General features: G+C 46.1%; 1 protein-coding gene across 5 annotated transcripts in view; it reads left to right on the top strand.

Moving 5' to 3' along the window:
* JMJD8 (jumonji domain containing 8) overlaps positions 1-23,336 on the top strand; it is a 165,274-nt gene that overhangs the window by 10,597 nt on the left and 131,341 nt on the right. The gene's annotated exons all lie outside the window — the stretch shown is intronic.

Genomic DNA, 23,336 nt, shown 5'->3' with positions numbered 1-23,336 from the left:
GAATTCAGCTTTCACAATCCCTCCTCTGATGACTAAATGTGTCATCACACTTCACATCACTCATCACATTTTTGTTAATCTAAAATTTTGTTTCATGACAATGTTTGACATTTTTTTTCTTTCCCCAATTTTCTTTAAAGTATCTTTCTAACTTAATTTCTTCCCTCCTCTGATCATTTTTCATCTTCTGCCTTTTAATCACAGTATACATTTTATGAACTCCCCATAAACCAATGATACAAATTATAATAATCAATATAACTTGTAGTATTTTCACAATTATGCCTTTCCCTAGGTTGCCCAATCATTTTCCCACAGAGGCAAAACTTTTGACAACATTTTCCCAAACTCCAGGTTCCTTCAGAACTTTTAAATAAGAGTAAATTTAAGTCAGATTGTTAATAAAGCATTTAACTTCTTTACTATTATCGGGAATATATGTGTAACAATGTTGCAATTTCAGAATTTTACAAACTCCGCCCTCCTTTGCTAAAAGGATGCCTAATGCAATGCAGTTCTGAAGAGTCATAGATCGTACCTGCAATTGTTCTCGGAGGAGTCAGATCGGTTTGACTTTGATCCAACTCAGCTCCCTCCACTGGGTCAGTGGGGTGTTCTCTTTGCCTTTCGAGATCGTCTGCTTCAGGGAGAGCTCTCCTCTGACTAGACTCTCCTGCTACCTCAGTTGAGGCTGGTTCAGTGTCACTCTCCTGTAGGTCCTTAGTTTCATCTCTCACAGGAGTATCTGGATTTTCCTCGGTCTGCTCAGAATCTGTTTCTGATTCTCAAGTCTCCTTCTCTGTTTGTGGAGTTTGTCTGGATGTTGTTGGTACTCTCTGAAACTCTTCTTCATTGTCCAACGGACAGGGTACTTTCCAAGTATGACTGGCATGAATCCAGTTCGGAACTCCTGCACACTTCACAGCCGTAGTAGTAACCAGCACTACTTGGTGAGGACCCTTCCACCGGGGCTCCAAACAAGTCTTCCTCACATGTTTTCTGATCACAACCCAGTCTCCAGCTCTCAGGTTGTGACTCTGATCTTGGGATGGCAGCACAGTTGTTTCTTCCATCTGATGAGAAAAAGAGCGAACCACATCAGCTAGACCCTTGCAGTGATCCAACACCATATCATCTGTTATGTTCACAAGAGCATTGGCAGGAACTGCTGGCAGCCTCATTGCTCTGCCCACGAGGATTTCATTCGGTGACAGTCCAGTTTTCCTGGCGGGTGTGTTTCTCATGCTCATCAGAACTAACAGTAGTGCATCTGGCCATTTCAAATTCGTGGACGCACACATTTTTGCATGTGGTGACTTCAGGGTAACATTAATTTGTTCTACAAGTCCTGAGGCTTCAGGTCAGTAACAACCGTGCAACGTCTGCTCAATGTTCAAGGCTGAACATAGTCATTTAATTACTTTGTTATTGAAGTGACTTCCTTTGTCTGATTCTAAAGAGACCAGAAAATCAAAACGATGCATCAGTTCCGTAAACAATAACTTTGCTACGGTAAGGCTGTGATTCATACGTGTGGGGCATGCTTCAATCCAATGACTAAAAATGAAAACAGTCACCAGCACATATCTCAAACTTCCACACATAGGCATTTCAATGAAATCCAGTTGCATTCTGCTAAATAGACCTCCCGCTTTTTCAATGTGGCTCATGTTGACAACTGTTCTTTTACCCACATTAATCTGTTGGCAGATAATACAACAGTGGCAAACTGCTTCGGTAACCTGTCTAAACTTTAAATTAAACCAAGTCTGCTTGAAGGTGCAAATCATAGCATTCCTTCCAACATGTGCTTGACCATGATAATATCTAGCCATTTGTGTCAGCAGGCAATTAGGCATAACTATGTGGCCTTCTCCATATGTCTTCATCTCTCTGTACACATTTCAATTTAACCCATGCTTTCTTTTCTTCTTTGTCAACATTTTACTGAGGATCTTTAGCTCTTCCCAGGTATCTACAGCAGTCAAAGCATAATTTGTACACATTTCTTCTTCTTCAGGTAAAAGTTCACATTTGTCTTTGAAAGATATACAGTTCAATTAGCAAAACTTTGCGATTTGATCCGCATATCCATTTCCCATTGACACAAAATCTTGCGATCTCTGGTGTGCACTGCATTTCACCACAGCAATCTTTTCAGTCAATTGTAAAGGTTGTAACAAATCATTACTTCTTTCGCCATTTCTGAATGGTGAACCAGAAGAGGTAATGAAACCTCTCTGTGACCATAGCTGACCGGAATCATGCACTATTCTAAATCCATATTGGCTGTCTGTATAAATGGTAACTTTTAGCTGTGCAGAAACATGGCATGCTCTAATAAAAGCCACTAATTCAGCTACTTGTGCCAAATACACTCCCCGAAGCCAGAAAGCTTTGAATATTCCAGAAATTGTGCACACTGCATAGCCTGCTTATAATGTTCCATGTTATCTCTTATACAGGATCCATCAACAAAAGTAATTTGATCATTTTCTTCCAATCAGGTATCTCGAATGTCAGGTCTAGGTTTTATGCACAATTCTGTCACTTCCAGACAGCCATGTTCAACATCTTTCAATTTGTCAATTTCAAGATTTTCTTTTGGAAGCAAAGTTGCTGGGTTAAGCACTGTACACCTTTTCAGAGTAACGTTTGGAGAACCCAAAATTACAGTTTCATATCTGGTCAACATATCATTGGTCAAATGTTGTGTTGGGTCTTCGTTCGGGTAAGCAAAACTTCAATGGAGTGAGGGACCAAAACAGCTAAAGGGTGACCCATCACAATGCTCTCTCTTTGAGAAAGGCTCAATCCACTCGCTGCTACAGTTCGCAAATAGCCAGGTAACTCTGCTGCAACACAGTCCAAAGTAGTTGAAAAATATGCTACTGGGTGGTTCATATCACCATGTACCTGCGTTAAAACTGCAAGTGAGCAGGCATCACGCTTATGACAAAACAATATGAATGGTTTTGTGTATTCAGGCATCCCAAACCTGGAGCTTTGCACAGGCTTTCCCTCAAAAGGCTTTCATACAAACTTGTTCTAACTTTAAGGGATCAGTAACCTCTTTGTGTGTCGACATCTGCAGTGTTTTTGCAATGACTGAAAAATTGGGAATCCACTGGTGACAATAACTCACCATTCCCAGAAACATTCCGACATCTCTTTGTGTAGCTGGAGGATTAATCTGCAATATGGCAGTGACTCTCTCTCTGAATATCTTTCTAGCTCCCTTTTCAGTTTGGTGTCCCAAATATTTCACTTCTTTCTGGCAATTCGGTAACTTTGCTGGGGACACTCTATGTCCATTCTTCCCAAATTTTTTAGTAAGGTAATAGTATCTTACCTGCGTGCTTCCTTCATCTTTGAAGCGACCAGCAAATCATCAATGTACTGAACCAGTGTCGATTGGAAAGGCATTTCCAATTTCTCCAAATTCTTTTTCAGTATCTGATTAAAAATGGACGGAACTCTTAAAAACCTTGAGAAATTCTGCACCAACAATATACGTGATCGAGGAATTTAAAACAGAAAAGAAACTGGCTATCCTGGTGAAGAGGTACAGAAAAGAATGCTTGTGATAGATCTACTACGGTGAACCATTCAGCATCACATGGGATCTGAAACAATATCACTGCTGGATTTTGCACTACTGGACAACATTTAATCACAATATCATTAATTTTCCTCAAATCCTGAACAATCTGAAATTTCCCATAGGGTTTCCGCAATCCCATGTTAGGTGAGTAACATGGGCTGCTCAAGACTTCTTTTAAAACCCTTTGTCTTACAAATTCTGCAATTATCGGTTCATTCCTTTCAATAGTATCCTGTGTCATGTGGTATTGAGGAAGTGGGGGAAAAACTACATTTGGCTTAACTGGGACTTTAAAATCTCAACTCCTTTGATGAGACCAATGTCCTTCCCTCAAAAATCCCATACTTTCATCTTAACTGCTCCCTGTAAGTCAGAAGGAAGATCTTGCACGGTAAAGACAGGAAAGAAACTGATCAATGGGTACTCCTAATTACTGAATTACAGTCTGTTTCCTCAGACTGGTCATCTTCATCTTCACTATTTGTCTGAATGGCAATCCCATCATTTGAACAGGTAATCAAACAACTCGTTTTGCATAGCAAATCTCTTCCTAGTAAGGAAACCAGACTCGAGACACAAACTACAAATTTGTGCACACCTTTGTAATTTCCAATTTGAACTAAAACATGTTCTGTAATCTGGTTTGTCAAATACTGGTTTGCAACTCCTACAATCTGTACTGTTTTCCTTGAAAGAGGTAAGTTGGGAACTTCTGCAGTTCTCACAGTAGAGCGTGTAGCTCCTGTATCAACTAGGAATGAGACTTTGTGACCTATTACTTTTCCCTTCACGGATGGACCCCTTTGGTCTACTAATGAAGCTGCTAACACACATTCTTCCTCGTCTGAACTCTCACTCAGCCATTCATTATTCGATTCATCCTCACTATGTAATGGGTATTGGTGTATTGTGTTATTACTCGTGTTAAACCTTTGACCTGTGCCCTGCTGAGTAATCATCATCTGTTGCTGGTCCATTGGAGCCTGAGGTATCTGAATTTGTTGCATAGATACCATTTGGGGTTGCATTTGCTGTGACTGTGGAGTCTGCAAATGTGGCATTTGCATCTGTTGCATGGGCTGAGGACCTTGCACTTGATTCACAACATTATGAAAATTAAATTTTTTACCTCTCATTCTTGGTCCTCTCATGTTTGAAAAAGAATTGATTTAATTTGTCTGTGGAACAACACATTCATGTCCTAGCATTGGACACTCCTGCTTCGAATCTCCGAGGCCTCCGCAAGCATGACAAGGTAACGTTCTTTTCATAGTCTGCATATCATTCTGGGCAACTACCGTATTCACCACGGTTCACATTTCCATTTCCAACTCGACCTCTACCTTTTGCCTGAATCTGAAACCACATGTTTCTCTGCTTTTGCTGCGGAAAACTCCCTTGCATTCCTGATTGTGCCGCTTTAATCGGCATCACCATTGCCTTCTCTTTCATATTTCTGTGCTTCAGTTATATTTAATCACTACAGTACTTGGCATATTGCAATACTTCATCAATCAGCTTTGCTTGCCAACAAATCAAATGACTCTTAATCATCTGGCTAATTTCGGGTCTCAGTCCTTCAACAAACCTGAACACAAAGTGAATCATGTCCTTCGCTTCAATGGTTTCTGTACCACTGTAATGCTTGAATGCTTGCAACAGTCTCTCATAGTATGCATGTATGGACTCCTTTCCTTCTTGAGCTGTCCTGTCTATTCTCTGCCAATCGATATTCCTAGGGGGAAATTCTTGTTTTCAAAAATTCAATTCCCTTGTAATAGTATTTCATTACGTCTGGAGATGGTGCACCTGTCGCTGGATCTCGTGGAGGTTCTCTTGTCGGCCAATCTATACTTCTTTTGCATGCAACCCATAAGTCTGCTGGAACCACTACTTCTAATACGGTATTCAAATCTTCCCACAGGCATTTTTCAAGTTTCACAAACCTATCAGTTTACCCGCACCATTCCATTGGCTTTTCTCTCAGTCTGGGGTAGTCATTTGTAAATGAGCAGACTTCTGCTCCAAGGGATATGCACAAAATTGCCTCCTGGAATTTCCCTCATCAGTAATATTTTTACTGGATTTTCACTCTCCTGCACACTAGCAGTTAAATTTGCAGACTCCCTTTTATTCTTTTCTAATTTCTTCACCCCTCTTCCTTCCCATTTATCTAAGGCTCCCCATGTCTGAATGCTCTGGCTCAGTTTCTCAATGTGAATTATCATTCCCGGTATTCTCATGTTTTCAATATCCTTTGAGTCAAATTCTAATCTGTAACTTCTCTTCAAATGCTTCATTTTCTCAATTTCTATGTCGTATTTCTCTGCCAGGTCTACTAATTTTTGGTGAACTAATCCTGCTTTGTTGGTAATTAATTTGCATAAGAAGTGCAATTACTCTTCACTGTATGACTCAATTCTGTTTAGTCCAATTGTTACCTCAGTTAATTCCTCTACTTCCAATTTAAGCCAGGTCAAGTTCAATGGACTTCCTCCATTTGAATCTCCTAGTGTGCTATCCAGCCTTTCCAGCCATTCAGTTAATTGCTGGGCTGTCAAACCTTGTAACAAGATACTATTATTACTTACATTGGGCACTTGTTGTAACGTTAGATATGGCGTCTCTGGGGTCATCAAAATGGGTTAGAACGTATGTCTGATCTCCCCAGAATATTCTGTGGAGTCCTGGAATAACTCAAGTCAATTAATGGATCTGTCATGTCAAATGTCAGTTTAATCAGAGACATAACTCCTGTGTTCACATTGAATCTCTCCATTTCTACACTTGAATTCAAAATGTTCTGTTCATTGGCCTTATTATTTCCTTGAGCAAAGAAAGGTATGACGGGACAAATAGTAAAGGGTTCTGACACAGCCTCTGGATTCGGTTGGACATTTTGATCTCTAGAGCACATTACTCCTGTATTCTGACTTGTCAATGCAGATGTATTTGATTGTGACCTTGTTATGGGGGTGTATCTTGGGATTGTCTGAGCTTGCATCGGAGATAGTAAATTAGGTTTAGACTCTATCTGGATCAATGTTGGCTTCTGATAAACCTGTCTCATCTATGGAACTTGTCCTGGTGGTAGTATTATATTTGGTGTGGAATTTACAGTAGGGACTTCTGGATAAATTCTGGGTATGTCAACCTGCGGCATAGGTGTCTGAATTGTGGAGGTGTTCGGGACAATATGTTTAACCTGTACCTGTCTTTGTATAGTTTCGGTGGGTACCAGAGCTGTAGGCTCTCCACTAGTACTTTGGCCTGTCTCATGCGCTGCATAAGGTGGGGGACAACTTCTCAATAATTGCAAAATAAACTCATCATCATCTGAGTCTTCATCACAGGTCAAAGACTTTCTAGACTCTGTCAGTTTCTGCGCCTTTTCCTCTGAAGGAAATGAACCCTTCTTGTTGGCATTCTGTTTGGCATTGCTCTCGTTCTCTTGTGTAATTGCAGGAAACATCCTAATCCCTTGTAAGGTCTCAGTTCTCCAAAATGTCTCCTAACTATCCCTTCTCGCTTCAGCTAAAGTTTTCTCAAATTTTCTCATTTTTCTCTCAAATTTCTCTTGCTGTTGCTGTCCGGCCACTAACTCCCAAATAGCTATTGTTTCAAATAGTGGAGGTATTGGAGGAGGTTTTGAATCATACAATACTCTCGTCAAATACTCGAAGATTCTCAAATTTAAGTTTCCATGGACAGGAAATGCTAATCTCCCTTTCTTTTCTGTATCTTTCCACCATTGTTTTAACAAAAGACATGGTGCAGCGCCTTGCTCTTCAAATACAATATATGCGGGTGCACCTTCTGGCAGTGTAATTGCTCCTACTCTAACTGGAATTAATGCATCTCCCCTTAGGGCACTTCTTAATGCTTTGAAAAATGTAATTTCTGTATTTTACGCTATGCTTCAATCAAATCAGTAAGTAATTTCAATCCCCAAATCCTCTTTGCTTGCCTTCTCAGCTAATTATGCTTCATGGTTGTCCCCCAATCCAATCACTGCCTTTCTCACCAACCAACCTATCTCAGCATGGCTCTAATGACATCACAGTCACTCGTATAGCGGTTGACAAAGCACTCCGGCTTGTCTACCTCAATTTATATCCACGCCAAACTAAATACAAATATTGCAAGCACTAAGTAAAATCAACATACAACTTATGTGTTTACCACAGGTAGGTAAGACAATCGCTTCGGAAACCTTACTGAATTTTCAAATGTGGCTCCAGGGCCAAAACCTCTGCCAGCCACCCCCCATGCCACAATGGGTCTGCTGGGTGAGGCAGGTCCACCCCCCTGACGTCCTCTGAGCCTCACGCCAGCCCATCAAAACCGCCCTTGTCATGTTCGCGATAGCGTGGGGAGGGGGCGGCCGTACAGTCTGACCAACCCCCCACCATCCAGTCGTTTATCACTAGTAGGTGCATTGCTAGGTAGTAGTAGTAGATGTAAGACATCCCCAACCCACGCTCGTAAACATCCCAGGAGCCAGCCTGGGTCGGGCGCCACACTACAAAAACGGTTGCGCTACAGCATCCATTTCTTAAAAACCACCTCCGAGGCATTGCATAAGGGAAATTTTGCAACATGTAAAGGAACCGGGGGAGTACCATCATTTTATAGAGTGCTATTCTGCCCAGCAGGTTAAGGGGCAAGGTCCGCCAGCACTGGAGATCATCTTTGACCCGTCCGACTTGTGGGGAGATGTTAAGCGCCCAGGCCAGCTCATGCAACAAGGCCACCTTCACCCCCAGGCACCTGAAGCTGTTACGCTTAAAGGGGATGTCTTGCTGCCAATCCACACAGTCCCTGGAAGGGTGTAACAGCACCAGTAGGGATGTACGAGGGTTTAGGGTCAGCCCGGAGGCCTCCAAGAACAGGCCCAGGATTTGCAGTGCTCGGGGCCCGCTGCGGGCAGGGTTCGCTAGAAAAAGAAGCACGTCATCTGCATAAAGTGCCACGCGGTCTTCCGGCCCCATGGGCCAAGACCATCCATCCATCAGGTGGTCCTCCCTCAGTAATTTTGCCAAGGGCTCTATCGCCAGCGTGAAGAGAAGCGGGGAGAGGGGACACACCCTTGACGGGTGCCCTGACGAATGGGGAACGGGTCTGAATTCACTCCATTTACCTGCACTCGCGCAGTTGGATTAGAGTAAAGGAGTTTCACTAGGCCACGAAACCTAGGGCCGAACCCATTATTCAGTAACACCTGTTCCAGGTAAGTCCAGTTCACGGTGTCAAAAGCCTTCTCGAAGTCTAGTAGGAGGAGTGCCAATGAAGGGGTCAGAAGGCCCGATGGGCCAGCGCCACCTGCAGGCACCTTATGCAGTTCCTAGTGCTTCGCGTGGGCATCAAGCTGCATTGATCTGGGTGAATCCACAAGGGCAGCACCCCCCTTCTGTCTGGTTGCAAGGATCATGTACAACACCTTAATCTCAATATTGAGAAGGGAGATGGGGCAATAGGCAGAGCAATGCCGCGAGTGGGGGCTAGTCTTGGAGATCACCACTATGGTGGCCTGATCAAGGCCCGGGGGAAAACCGCCTGCCTCTTCGACCTCCTCGTACATAGCGAGCAGGTGGGGGCCTAGGATATCACTGCACTTACTGTAGAGCTCCGCCGGAAAGCAGTCCTGGCCCGGCGTCTTTCCCAGTGCTAGTTTCGCAATTGCCTCCCCAACCTCCTCAAGGCTGACGGCCTCATCCAGGCAGCACCTCTCTGCCGGTGAAAGTTTAGGGACCGCGGCCGGGGCCGCTCTTCGTAAAGTCTTGCATAATATACGGCAAAGCTCTGTGCAATTTCGCTAGGCGTTTTGAAAAGAGCCCCCGACTCGTCAATTATCTCGGGGATAACTCTATCTGCCAGCAGCCTGGTCGCTAACCAATGCAGGAGCTTTCCATTTTCATCCCCCCAACTGTACACACGGGCTGCTGAAGTTTGCCAGATATGCTTAGCTGTTTCAGGAACCAAGTGTTTAATCTCATCTCTAACCAGGGCAAGTTGCCTCATTGTGGAGGCTTGCGTAGAGACCGCGAGCTGCCTCCTGAGTCGTAATGCCTTAGCCTTGAAGGCTGATACCTTAAGGTTGCGTGCCCGTTCCCATACCCGCAGGAGATGTTTAGCCTGTCCCCGGAGGGCAGCCATACACGCCCCCCAGACTATGCCAGGTGATTGTACCGAGCCCACGTTGTGCTCAAAGTATTGAGTGAGGTGATCTTTCACCGCCCGGGTATACTCCCTATCTTGGAGATGCCAGGCATTCAGACGCCACACCGGGCACCGAGTGGGGTCTGTATACCCCAAATGGATTTGTAGCAGTGCATGGTCCAAAACCCCATGCAGCAATATCTCCGCCCCAGTGACGTTGGAAATATCTAGTGCTGGCATGAAAATGAGGTCAATTCTGGCATGTGTATGATGTGCCACCGACATATGAGTGTACTGCTGTTCTCTGGGATGCCATATTTGCCACATCTCACATAGGCCGAGGCTCTCAGCCCAGTCGTTCAAACCTGACGCCTGATGGGAGTGACCTGTGGACAGAGGGCCAGAGATATCCAACACTGGATTCAGAACTGCTTTGAAGTCTCCGCCCAGCAGTGTAAGCCCCGGCGGGAGCCTCAACAACACTTCCCAGAGAGCAAGCAAAAAGCTGTCAAACTCACCAGGAGGGGCGTATGTGCTTAGAATATTATTCGGTTGTCCCCGGAGTGTACCGGATACCACAGCATAGCGCCCTTGCAAATCGGACTGGGTAGCAGTTACTACTATGGGCAGGAAACTGTGCAGCAGAACCGCCACCCCCCCCTGGAGCCCCTAGAAAAACCAGCGTCGTAAACCCTGTCATATCCTCCCCGCGCGAGCATGGGGCATTTGGTGCCGACCAGATGGGTCTCCTGGAGCAAAACCACGGAGGGGGCATACCTGCAAAGCGTATTAAAAACCACAGACCTTTTGATCTTGTCCAGGAGCCCGTTCATGTTCCATGAAAGAACCTGCGTCAGTGGCAAGGGGGACGGCACGTGAGGCGAGCTAATGAAGGCATGTATTGCATGTCTGCCAGTGGGCCTGGGTGTGACCACCTAAAGGAAGAAAAATTAAAATGACAACCACCTAACCATGGTGAAACATCAAAACTATGCTTCATGCATAACTTACCACCCCCTAACCACCCCCCTCCCCTTACTTCAACCCTTGAAGCATCTGTCGCCCAAGAACCCAACCAAAACCTGGGAACCAAACGGTCTGTTCTGTGGTGTGGAGTTGTGGACCGCTCCACTCAGTCGGATGTCTGCAATCTAGCCCCTCTTTCCACCTGCACCCAACGCCAAACAGGCGAACCAGCACCCCCAGGCCAAGTCTCCAGGAGGCAGTCTAGTTGTCTCACCCTTCAAGTGAGCGAGGGAGTCTGGCTGAGCCGGTCCTCCTCCACCGCCTGTGTGGGTCCCCCGACCACTGGAGCAGCCAAGGGAGCTTCTCTGTCCGGATGGCCGGGCCACTGCCGCAATTCCTCAGCAGACGGTACTGCCTGGACCACTCCTCTTCCTGCGGTGGGACTGGTGCGTCTGCGTCCTCCACGTGTGTCTGTAGGAGCCACCGGTCCGGGACCCGGCGAGCCCCCCCCCCCAGACCGGGGGGAGACCCTCCGGGCCAGCTGGCCCTCTTCAGTCAGCCAGTCCCATGCCACTTCAGGTAACTCAAAGATGAAGGACTTTCTGTCCATAAGGACTTTAGGCGAGCGGGGAAAAGGAGCATATAGGTTAACTGCATTGCCCTGAGTTTTTGCTTAACACTTTCGTAGGGGCGGTGCCGGGACTGGACCTCGCGGGTATAATCCGGGAATATTAGGATCTTGTGGTTGTTCCAACGGAGGTCTGGGCACAGTCTACCCTCCTTCAAGATGGTGTTTCAGTCTTTAAAGTTCAGAAAGCGGGCGATCATTGGCCTCCTGGGTCCCCCAGGCGGGGGTCTGGGTGCGAGTGCCCTATGGGCCTGTTCAATTGCAAACCAGGGGGACAGGCGCTGCTCCGGCATCGTGGATCAAATCCAGGTATCCAAAAACCCAAGCGCCTGGAGCGGTTCTCTGCGTCTTCTGCTCGGCGGTGCAACTCGTCTGTGCGGGTCAGCAACTGGGCAACCTTGGACTTGGGGTCTGCAAACTCGTCCTCCGCCTAGGATACGCGACCCTCGACCTCTGCAATGCAGCCAACCGCCGTCCGCAGGTCCTGTTGCAGGAGGCCCACATCCTCTGCACCTCGCCAATTTTAGTCTCTACCGCCCGTTGTGAGGACTGGATAGCCTGGAGGATCACACCCACCCTGTCTGCTGTAGTCCCACCCCTGACGCCAGGTCACTCAAACCCCAAGGGGTCGTTTGCGTGGTGAACTGGTCAATGCGCTGCTGGGACGCCGGGGGCTGCCTGCCAGGTCTGTCTTTTCCCATATTGCCTCACTGGATCAGAGCTCCTCAGCGTCCCCCCAGCATTTTATACTCCTCTTCCAGGGGTGCTCCTCCGGTAATCATCAATCACAATGCCACGGAGGCTGCAAATCAGGGGTGGGAGCCTCTGCATCTCAGGCCCCCCAACCCCCCAACCACCCTCCGATCACCTTGCTCTCCAGCTGGAGGGTCGCCCTCCTGGCAAGTCACCCAATCTCACCAGTCTTCTCGGTGGTTCTCTACCGGCTGCCCGGCCTTTTCCACACTGCTCCACCTGGTCAGCCACGGGCTCAGGTTGTACGGCCCGCACCACCGCCACCCGCGCTTGAGCCCGTGCAGCCGTGTGCTCGACGGCCTGGACCGTCACTGTGCCCAAGACTCTTCTCTCGCAATCCGGGAGGGGGGGGCCCACCGGCTCCGTCGGGCCCACACACCGTGCCACGACAGGTGCCTCCTTTGGAGTCCCAACAGCACCACTGACCCCGGGACTAAGGCCCGACCGGCCGCCGCCGTCTCACTGCTCCTCAGGTCGTGGCTCCTCATGCTGCCCCGCAGGCCGGGGCCTAGCTCGGGCCGCCGCCACCACTTGTCGCCCTTCCCATCCGCAGGCCCGAGCCCGCCTGCCCTCCTGCCGTGTGGGCTCACCTCTGCCTACCACACCTCCAGCCGTCCTCGGCACTCGACCTCCACTCCTGAAGGCCACCACTCAGGGAGGCCGCTCCGCCAAGAACCAGACCCTGTCCCAGTCGCGGCTCACTATACCAAAGGTAGCCCTGGCTCCCTCTGGCAGCCGGGGCCCGCCCACCCAGGCCTCGCCGCCGGCACCGCCTCCCCGCGGCTCTTCCACTGCTCCTCCACGGTCCCCACCGGACCCGCCTCCACCCCCGATCTCACAGCAGTCTGGCAGCCGGGCGGGGGTAGTTTGGGCACGGGATGGCGGGGGCTTTCCAGCGGCGGATTATGGAGGGATCCTGAGCACTCTCAGAGTGCGACCGCCATCTTGACACCCGAAGCCACGCCCCCCCCACACACAGTGACATTTAAGGGCTTTTAGATAATGCTCAATCTCAAGATGAGAATCACATTTGAAATAAGTCAGGAGGACTCTAGAATGGCAAGGAGCCCTAGGTTAACCAAATCAGTCAAGTTCAATTGTGCATAAATTCAGTGTCCTGTTTTCTTAAATAATTTATCATTATGTAGAAAGCTGGGTTTGTTCCTTGGTTCCTTTTGTCCTGAAATTAGTTTGCTAACACCTTTTTTCATTGCCAAGACAGAGTGGAGTATGAGAGAGTAAAAATGTGGAGATAAGGCATTTTCTAGGTCATATTTGGCCCCTGAAGAAGGTTTGTGACATTTGTAGGCACATTGAGGCTTAACCTTAACTAGAATTGTACTTCTCTTTATAAGTTAGGTGCATCATGTCTAGTAATTTGGGGCATTTCTAAGTATTTTTGCAAGTTTCCTTGGATTTATTTTGCATCTGGCAGATAAATTACAATATAAAACCCTTCTTCCTCTTTTTTCACAGGAATACACCATGCAACGCCTCTTCTTACCTGTTGTTATGAGACTCAAATTAACAAGGTTTCCATAATTTATGAGCATTAGAACTACTTTGTGATATTTGTTCTAAATTGCTCTGCACTTCAAGGGGACTGTGTAGGAAGATGGGTCTCTATATGGGGCACTAAAAAGAAGTATTCAGTGCAGAGAGTCCAGTAGCTCCCCAATTGGTTTACAGAGGCCAAAGTAGATAATACTAATACTTTTTTGTGGTAGTGTGGAAAAGCAGTTAGGCTTATCGGAGGGCAGTACTAAACATTTGTTGTACCCACAGAGGCAATAAGTGAGCCACACACTCAAAGAACACATCTGAGACCAAATTAGGAAAATAACACTTCTTTTTAGGTATATGGTTTGAAAGCAATAACTTCGTTTACAATCAAGTACTATTTTTGTTATGAAATTTCACAAGCAAGTAAAATGTTCAAACCTGTGCACCTTTAAGCACAATGCAATCCCATGGAAGGAAAAGTCAGAGATGCGTAAAGAGAGATACAGTCAGTTTCAGGGGGTTCACCTTCAGGGTTTGGAGTCGTAGTGGGCCAAGGTCCAAAGTACTACCAGCAGTTCATCAGGAGGATCCCGGATTTCACCGGGAGCAGGGTGTTGGTGAGGTTGTAGCTGAGCATGCTACAGTGAAGGGGGGCCTCCTGGAGAAAGGCTGTACATGTAGCCTTGTAGGCAAGTCCGAGAGTTTCCAAACGGGGGCTTAGGTCGCAAGGAGTCTTAGAACAAGGGGCCACAGTCAGTTCTTTGGGCCCTTGGCCAGGAGGCTCGGGTGCAGAGTGGTTAGGGCAGCTGGGCTGTTGCGCAGAGATGCCCCTCGTGGTCAGTGGCCATGAGCTGGCAGGTGCAAAATCAAGACTACTGGGCCACTCCAGAAGTAGGTTGCAGTTGTGGTGATGTTCCATAACAGCTGTTTGGTCCTGGTGCAGTGGGAATCCGGAGTCCAGGTATCTTCATATTGGGTGGGGAGACATGTCTGGTCCTCCAGAGCATGAGTACCTTCTCCTCGTCATCTGCAGCATCGATTGGGCCGGGGAGCTCCAAGGCGGTAGAACGGACTGTGCTTGTTGGTGCCAGCAGTCTACAGGGAAGTAGCTTCTCTACTCTAAGGGAGACTGGCAGCAGTTTTTGAAGTGCTGGCAGGCTACCCGTGGCTCTGGTAGTTCTCCAGCTTGCAGGACAAGTCACTCTGTCAAAGTTGTCAAGGGAGTTGCAAACAGGCAGGGTTACTTGCCAAACGTCCACATCTCTTCTGCTGTTCTCGCCAAGCAATGACTCTTTTTCTTTTTTCTTCTCTTGATCAGTCGAATCTGAGTTCTTGGGTTCAAGGCTACCACCTAAATACTCAATTTAGGTATGTTAAGGAGCGTGCCAGGTAGCAGCTAATGGGTTGCCTACCTTTAGGGTGACTACTGTCACTATATGACCACTTCTGGTGGGAAGAGGTCATAACCCTGACCCTAGAATGATAATTCCATTCAAAACAAGATAGAGGAATTTGAAAAGTGGTGTCCACATCAGCTAGCCCCCCTCAGGGGTGGTACTGGCATGATGTAGGCACACCTCCTCATCTTACTAATTTTCCCACCTGTTGTACTGCCAAGAAGTGGGGTCAGGACAGGGGGGTGGTCATCTCTGCCTTCAGGAGAGTCCTGGGTCGCCTAACAAAGCTGGATTGGCCTTTGAGGCTTCCCACCCTGGAATGCATATCCAGCATGGAGGAGGTGTCAACACCTTTGCCCACAGCAAGCTTTGTTTCTGATTTCAGAGAGCGTAGGCTCTCACCTCAGGAGATCTGAAACATGTCTGTGTTGGCTGAACTGGTTAAGACCAGTCAGTCAACACACTAGCAGTGAGTAGGTTTTTCAGGGGGCACCTCTAAGGTGCCCTCTGAGTGCATGTATTAATAAATCCATCATTGGAATCAGCAAGGGTTTATTAATACGAGATGTTTGATAACAAACATCCCTATGTTCAGAGAAGTCATCAAGTAGCTGGGGAACTCGTGTTGACCAGTGTCCATCACCTATACTTAAAATAGCTTCCCCGTCCACTTACTGTGTCTAAGGATCGAAAAAGAGACAGCAGGAGCATTTCTGCTCATGCAGATATGTCCTCACATATGATATAATGTACCCTTCCTTAGGGCTGGAAGGCTTTCGGTGGTGACTTACAAATGTCATATGCAGTGGTAGGAGACATGGCACACAGGGATGTGTGCCAAGTCATGTTTTCACTTTTGTCTGTACCAAGACACGCAGCGTACTTAGGCAGCACTGTGTGTTTGGTGAGTTGTCCATTAGGGTGTCACAATTCAGACTGCAGCCCTTAGAGACCTTCTTTAGTACCCCAGGCCCTAGGGACCAGGGGTACCATTTACTAGGGACTTACAGAGGGTACTAAAGGTTATGACAATTGGAGAAAACAACTGAACAATTTTGGGAAAGAGATCTGGCACTGGGGACCTGGTTAGCAGGAACACAGCACACTTTCAGTCGAAATCACATCACGTACCAGGCAAAACGTGGGGGCCAACCATGTCAAAAAGGGGCCCTTTCCAACATGATTCCCTCCACCCCAAACAAAAGAGGATGAAACTAACCTTTTCCAAAAGAGTCTTCATCTTCTAAGTGGAAGAACCTGGAAAGGCCATCTGCATTGGCATGGACAGTGGCAGGTCTGTGCCCCATTGTAAAGTCCATTCCCTGTAGGGAGAAGGACTTTCAACAGTTTGGGGGTTTTACCTTTCATTTGCATCAGCCATCTGAGAGGACTGTGGTCCGTTTGAACAATGTAGTGAGAGCCAAATAAGTTTGGCTTCAGCTTCTTCAGGGACAAGACCACCGCAAAGGCGTCCCTCTCAGTGGCACTCCAAAGCTGCTTTCTGTGGAGTAAACTCCTGCTATTGAAAGCAACAGGTTGGTCCTGGCCATCATTATTGATTTGGGATAGGAACACACCTATCCCACGTTTAGAGGGCTCTATCTGCACTATAAACTGCTTTGTATAATCTGAAGCGTTCAGAATGGGTACTAAACACATTGCTTCCTTCAGAGTGGCAAAAACCTTTTGACAGCTCACTGCTCAGTTCACTTTCTTCTGCATTTTTTGGATGTCGGTTCTTTGGGTGGGGTGGCACAATAGACCCATATCCCTTCACACATCTTCTGTATTGCCCAGGCAAGCAAAGAAATGCCCTGACTTGGGTCTGGGTGGTTGAAGCATCCCAGTCCAGAATTGTCTGGATCTTGGATTTTAGTGGTTGATCCTGGCTTCTACCTACAAGGTGACCCAAGTATACAACAGTGCCCTGCCCTATCTGGTACTTGCTTGCCTTGATATTGAGGCGTGCACTTTGCAGAGCCTCCAGAACTTTGCCAAGGTGGATCAGGTGATCTTGCCAGGTGGAGCTAAAGACAGCAATATCATCAAGATATGCTGCACTTAAGTCTTCCAACCCAACCTTTGGAAGGTGGCAGGGGAATTCTTTAATCCAAAAGGCATAACAGTGAATTGATAATGCCCATATGGGGACGAGAATGGTGATTTCCCTTTTGCTCCAGAGCCAGACCTACCTGCTGGTACCCTGATATGAGATCAAAATTACTGAGATATTTGGCTTCCCCCAACCTGTCCATTAATTCATCAGCCGTAGCAATTGGGTGTGCATCACTTTTGGTTACAGCATTTAGGCCCCTATAATCCACACAAAACCGCAACTCTTCCTTTCTAATCTGGCCATGAGGTTTGGGTGCCAAAACAGCTGGGTTGGCCCAGGGGTTTCTCAGAGTGCTCAATGACTCCCAATTCCAGCACCTTACTTATTTTGGCTTTGATGCTCTCTTTGACATGATGAGACTGCCTGTAGGTTTTGCTTTTGACAGGTGGGCTGTCCTCAGTGTTCACATTATGGGTACACCAGTTGGTCCACCCAGGGGTCAAGGAAAAGACCTCAGCATACTGATGCAGGACTTGCCTGCAGTCAGCCTGCTGTTGGTCAGTGAGGGTTTCTGAAAAGACCACTACTTTTTACTGATCCATCTTTAGGGTTGTTAGAGAGGCGGTCAGAGAGAAGTTCACTCTCTGCTTCTTGGCCTTCATATGTGACCATGACATGGTCACCTCGGCCCTATCATGATAGGGTTTAAGGCGACTGGTATGGATGACCCCTTTTCGGGTTCCTGCAAGAGCCAAAGTCCACCAGGTAGGTAACTTTCCCTTTTCTTTCTAGGATAGGGGAGGGCGCACTCAATTTGTCTCAGAGAGCCCTAGGAGCCACAGGCTCCAAATCCCACACCTTCTGCCCTGCTTAGAACTCCACCAGCGCTATTTTGTGGTCATACCAGAGCTTCTGGAGCTCTTGGCGGGCCTCAAGGTTTTTGGATGCTTTTTCCATGTACTCAGCCATTCTGGAGCGGAGGCCAAGCACATAGTCCACAATGTCTTGTTTAGGTTCTTTGAGAGGTCTCTCCCATTCTTCCTTCACAAGACATAATGGTCCCCTCACAGGATGACCAAACAGAAGTTCAAAGGGAGGAAGACCTACTCTCTCCTGTGGCCCTTTCTCGGTAGGCAAAAAGCAGGCTTGGCAGTAAGACATCCCATTTCCTTTTGAGTTTTTCAGGGAGTCCACCAATCATTCCTTTCAGTGAATTGTTGAATCTTTCAACAAGCCTATTGGACTGTGCATGATATGGGGTACTGAATGTATAGGTCACTCCACGTTCAGCCCACATGTGTTTCAGGTAACTAGACATGACGGTTGTACCTCTATCTGACACCACCTCCTTTGGGAAGCCTACTCTTCTAACAATACCATTGAGGGCCCTAGCAGTAGTAGTCCTCAGGGGAACAGCTTCAGGATACCTGGTTGCATGATCTACTACTACCAGTGTAATTCTGTTTCCTGATGCAGTTGGTGGTCAAGGGGACCAACAATGCCAATCCATACCCTCTCAAAGGGAACCCCAACCACTGGAAGTGGAATTAAGGGGGCCCTTAGGTGGCCACCTGTCTTGCCACTGGCTTGAAAGGTAGCACAGGAGTTCCAAAACTCCTTCACCTTTTGAGACATAAGTGGCCAGTAGAAGTGGTTCCAACAGCCTGGCCAAGATGCCCGGGTAGGGGGATGTTATGGGCCAGTGTGAGGAGAAATTCTCTATACTGCTGAAGCACTCCTACTCTCCTAATGACACGGGGTTTGGGGGTCTTTGGCCTCAGTGTAAAGGAGTCCCTCTGCCTAATAGGTCATGTGGGAGCCACTGACATCTCCCTTTTCATGATCAGCGGCTTGCTGTCTCTGTACTTCAAGAGTTCATTATCCCAGTCTCAAACTCTACTTTTTCACCCTGGGCTCTGCACTGTGCTCTGGTTTTCACACACACACCCATTCAGGTATACCCAGAAGAGCTGCATGGGTCTTTCTTTCGACCTCAGCCCATGCTGAGGACTCCAGATCACTGCCTGGCTGCCTTCCTCCAGTAATTGCAAGGGATACCACCACCTTCATTGGCCAGTAACCCCTCCCCATTGCAAAGATGCCATCGCCATGGGATGTACCTTAGCCTGATTATCAGCGTTAAATGCTGATATGTCTCACCAGTGCAATGACAGGCTGCATGAGGTTGGTGCTGGGTCCTTTAGAATGGCACAAGTTATGCTGCAGCTCTTAGGGCCTCTCTTCAGTACCCATTCCCTAGGTATCACGGGTACCATTTACTAGGAACTTACTGCTAAAAGGCCTGGCTACATGGGGATCAAGTGACCAGGTGTCTTGTTTTGGGGAAGGAACACCGGCACTGGTGACCTGGTTAGCAGTAACCCAGTGCACCTCAGTCAAAGTTGCATCAAAAAACAGTCAAAAACTGTGTGGGGGGGTAGGAGTTGGGTACTGCAAACAGAACCCAGCTTCCTACAGTTTGCAAAACGAATCTTCATAAAATCAAAAACCTATGAATACTGCTTCTGTGTATGATTTTTAGAAATGGATGACAGATCAGTACTTAATGCCGTACATGTTTGTCTTTATAAACCTTCGCTCATTCTTATTGAACATGCAGCAGTTATCCATGACAGGTAGTGAAAGTTTCTGACGAGCTATGATTGGTCATGTTATGATAAATCATCATCAGTCATATTAAAAGATCCTTGAAAAATCGACAGAGGCTCAGGAAACATGTATTGGCTGTATTAGTATATTACTACAACCCAACACAAAATATGGTTCTGAATATATTTGTCAAAGGAACTTAGGGCCAGATGTAGGAAGATTCCAAATTGCGAGTTGCAATTTGCGTGTCCCAGCGACTCGCAAATTGCAACTCGCAATTTGGAATGCAGAAAGGTGTCTCAGATACTTTCTGCGACTCTCTATGGGGTCGCAAAGACCCACCTCATTAATATTAATGAGGTGGGTCGCAATTTGCGACCCCATAGAGATTCAGGGCACTCACAGGGATGGTGGCCTGCTGGAGACAGCAGACCACCATGTCCGTGACTGCTTTTAAATAAAGCAGTTTTTTTTTTTCAAAGTGCAACCCTTTTGCCTTAAAGGAAAACGGGCTGCACTTTGAAAAAAAAACGAAACCTTTAGTTTCGGTATTTTTCAGGGCAGGTAGTGGTCCATTGGACAACTGCCTGCCCTGAAAAATTATTTTTTTTCCAGACACAAAGGGGAAGGGGTCCCATGGGGACCCCTTCCCGTTTGCGCCTGGGTTACCATCCACTTCAAGTGGATGGTAACTGCGCTTTCATTTGCGACTGCAATCGCAAATTAAAATGCATTGCATTGCGAGTCGCAAATAGGAAGGGAACACCCCTTCCTATTTGCGAGTCGGAAATGCATTTTGCGAGTCGGAGCCGACTCGTAAAATGCATTTCTGCATTCCGGTGAGGCTTTTGCGGCTCGCAAACGGCGTTTTTGGCCGTTTGCGAGTCGCAAAACCCTTGCTACATCTGGCCCTTACAACTTGGCTGTATCAAAACATGGTTATCACCGAGCACATAAAATGGCTTCCAATGCATTTGTCTATGAATTAACAAACTATGCTTGTAAATTTTAATGATTGTGTCATTAAATGAATTTTGATAAGAATTTTCAGATCTTAAACAGGACTGCTTATCTAGTCTTAGATCTTAAAATGAGCTGGCAGGTGCCTCAATAATTTGTTCTACTACAAAATGCTAGTCCCAAACCTAGGTCCTAAAACCGCTGCTTTCCCTACCCTCTCTCTGTGCAAAGAAGTCTGCACATGTGGGTATACGTTTCAGTAGTAAACATAAGATTTGCTGGAAAATGGGTAGTAATTCTAAATGAGAGGGTTTAGGAAACTTTAAGGTGGGAAATGCAATTACAAACACGCCCACATAAGAGTAAACCTATTACATAATAACAAACTATACTTTTAAAGATACCACAGCCTCAAAGGTGTCAAAACTGTTGTAAATGTACTCCAGCCCAGCCTTAGAGTAAGTCAAGTTTTACACATTGTAACTCAGAGGTACTGCAACACACTGCCACAGAAACCAAAGGAGACCGGGAAAAAAGTATCACCCCAAAGAACTAATGGTAAAATATTTAAATTATTTTGACATATACATTAAATATAAATAAATATGTGTATGTTAAACTATTAATTATCATTTATATATGTAAATTAATTATTTAATAAACATTTAATTTGGTAAGCTAGTGTACTGTAACATTTTATTTTATTAGCTCTGGGTTTAAAACATGTATTCTTAATTGATTTACATGTATGTTTTAGAAAATGGGTACGCTCACCTATTTGTGCAAACGTACTAGCAGTAACTTGACACTTGTAAATCCTGTTATTGGAGTGTCACTCCCTTTTTTGAGTGGGTGGGAAAATTTATGTCTTACCCCTAATTGAAAATCTACATTTGGAAATAGTGAATAGCAAAAAAACATAGAGTTACACCTAGGTTATAATATATACACAAGATTCAATACACACTTTTATATCTACCTTTGTAAATAGGCCCCATAGCTCACAGAATAACACCCATTCCTACTGTACTGGTCAGACGTCTCTATGTAAAACCACGTCGTGTTGCATGTCCGGGATTTCACAATGAAAAACACTTCCAATGATATTTGTCAGAGTTCAGTCCATACATTCATTCCTACGTTATTTGTCATAAGCGTACACCATTTAGATCCCCTTGGTACTGTGCTTCACACTGTTTCACCTCTAACAATGCATTTATCAGTTATACGCAATGCATCTGCCTTATAGGAGGATTAGCATAACTGCTGCTCAGTCAAAAGATAAAGAAGCTACATAAAGTGTGGGCCCAAAGCTGCTCTGTCAGACAGTGAAAGCTGTGAAGCCAGAACTAAAGATCTGTTTTCTGTTCATATCCAGTTTCCTCCTTAATTAAAGCTTTATGATATTCTTGTTGTCTGTCTGTCGCAAGTAAGATGTGTTTCAAGTCTGTAATTTAAATAAGTGATACTAATTATTTGTGATTCATTGTGATTTGTATCTACCTTTACTGTTGGTATGGTTGTATGTGTAAATTACAAAAAAACAACTTGCAGAAACCATGTTCACTACCATTAATGTTTTACTATGAAATGCATCTACCACGTTGACAATACCAACCTGGTGAATATCTTTGTTGTTGAAAATTCTGAAATTAAGTTAGTTTACCGCGTTTACTTACAACCATTTTTTGTGCCCACTCTATAATGTTCTTTCTCTTTTTTCATGGGGAAGTGGTATCACCCTACCTGTACCCCCTGCATTCAGCTCCTCCTACTTCCTTGTGTTTCTTACTTTCTTTCTATATAACCTTCCCACCCTCCACCCTCCGTGCCTTTTTTTGTTCCAACAGGGGGATTTATCCTTTAGAAACACTTACTCCTTTTTTTTTCTTTTTTTTCTTTTTTACATTCTCTCCTCCCACCCCTCTCCACCCTCAAGATGTACGTGAGGCCCATCTCCGCCTGAGTGGAGTTGGCGATTTGCCTTCCTAATGGGCAGCAGCTCTCCTGTGAGGATTCGTCTTTTACCTGTCAGATGATTGTTTCTGCTGGCAGCTGCTGCTGTCCGATGAAGGCCTCTAATATCGCTCTCCTGTGCCGAAACGCCTCCATTTGTTTAATTTCCCATTAAAGCTAGAGATTTTCTTCTTCTAAATGTCTCCACCGCCTTTCACCGCCTTCCTATTTTCAGACTAATTCTGAAACAAACCTGTGAGTATCTCTGGGGCTAAAGGGCAAAAATACTTTGGCCTGTTCTTTAAGGCTTCCTGTCATTTTACTGGAATATTTGAAAACTTGGCAGATGCTCTGGCCTTCTCCCACCTCCTTTTCCAGTGTTGCTGGAATGGAACCCTTGTAGGCTCAATTCTTTTATTGGGCCTTTCTTCAGTAGGACCTTCATTAGCATTTTCACAGGCAGGTGCACCAGCGACTGTGCCACAGGCCCGCACTCATAGATATAGAAGCCATATTCTCCTGATTAGAGTACACAGTAGGGGAACAGCGTTTCTCTGTTTTCATATTTCAGATTGATTTCAAAATCAAACACTGGTGTGACTTATCGGCCGCTCCTTTTTTCCATATAATTTTGCCACCCTGCAGATGGCCTTAGAATAAGGTGCCCTATCATAGGACACATACCCACTTCAAGCCCAGCCCGGGTTACTCTGCTAAAAGCAAATGTAAATGAACAGATACCTT

Source organism: Pleurodeles waltl, chromosome 10, assembly GCF_031143425.1.
Source record: "Pleurodeles waltl isolate 20211129_DDA chromosome 10, aPleWal1.hap1.20221129, whole genome shotgun sequence".
NCBI lineage: Eukaryota > Metazoa > Chordata > Amphibia > Caudata > Salamandridae > Pleurodeles > Pleurodeles waltl.
This window is presented reverse-complemented; position numbering and strand designations above follow the sequence as displayed.